This window comes from Leiobunum rupestre, chromosome 10 (genome assembly GCF_980474605.1).
Source record: "Leiobunum rupestre chromosome 10, qqLeiRupe1.1.hap1, whole genome shotgun sequence".
Taxonomy (NCBI): Eukaryota; Metazoa; Arthropoda; class Arachnida; order Opiliones; family Sclerosomatidae; genus Leiobunum; species Leiobunum rupestre.
In genome coordinates, this window is record NC_143393.1 from 19,984,316 (window position 1) to 19,985,416 (window position 1,101).

Genomic DNA, 1,101 nt, shown 5'->3' on the forward strand with positions numbered 1-1,101 from the left:
ACCGTGGACTAGGGTACTCCTTTCTGGACGTCTGAAGCACTTCGCAGCTCGTCCAAAACTGGATTTTATTCGATTCCTGCCTGTTTAAAAAAAAACAGGTTTTTGAAATAATCCGCGTTTCTTCCCCCACTCAACCTGGCACTGCCTACAGATGCTGCAAAGCACGCTTTTCCGAACCCCTACCGGCAAAACGGGATGAAGTAACATTATCGCGCCTCCAAATTATAAAACCATGAACGACCCTCCTCAACCGAAACTTGTAAGGCTTTGAGTATAAGCTTATTCCCCGAGTTAGAAGTGTCAACTTAAATACCCCTCCCCACGAAGGTGTTCCATTCCTGCTCATTTACTCTCCCCTTCCGGTGTTGGGTTGTATTTTAAATACTATTTTATATACATATTCACTATTTAATATATTATTTCAAATAATTTTTTGAAAAAGTATTTAGTATCTTTTTTCAAATACTTTTTTGAAAAAGTATTTAGTACTACATTTCGGATACTTTTATGAAAAAGTATTTAGTCATGTATTTCAAATAATTTTATTAAAAAGTATTTAGTATCTTACTTCAAATACTTTTTTGAAAAAGTATTTAGTATTTCATTTAAAATACTTTTTTGAAAAAGTATTTAGTATTTCATTTAAAATACTTTTTTGAAAAAGTATTTAGTATTTTATTTCAAATCCTTTTTAGAAAAAGTATTTAGTATTTTATTTCAAATCCTTTTTAGAAAAAGTATTTTTTATTTTATTTTAAATACTATTTTGTAGTATTTTGCTGCCAAATATTGAAATTTAAAAAAATGTATACTTTTAACAATAATCATATTACAATCCATCATAACATATGATGGTTTTTACACACAATCCTAAGGATTTGTGTGTATTAGTTTCACGTACAATGTAGCCGTTGCCGATGCCGATGCCGCCGTGTGGCGCATATCTCTTCAATGGTTAGGGCTAGAAGAGTCGATGATATCTCGTTCGAGTGTACATACATCGCCATTAATAGCCTTTCATACATTTTTGAAATCGAAGCCCAAGAAGTTAGGCATTTGCCCAATTTTCCGTTTTCGGTAGTTTGGCTTTGTGTGGTAGAT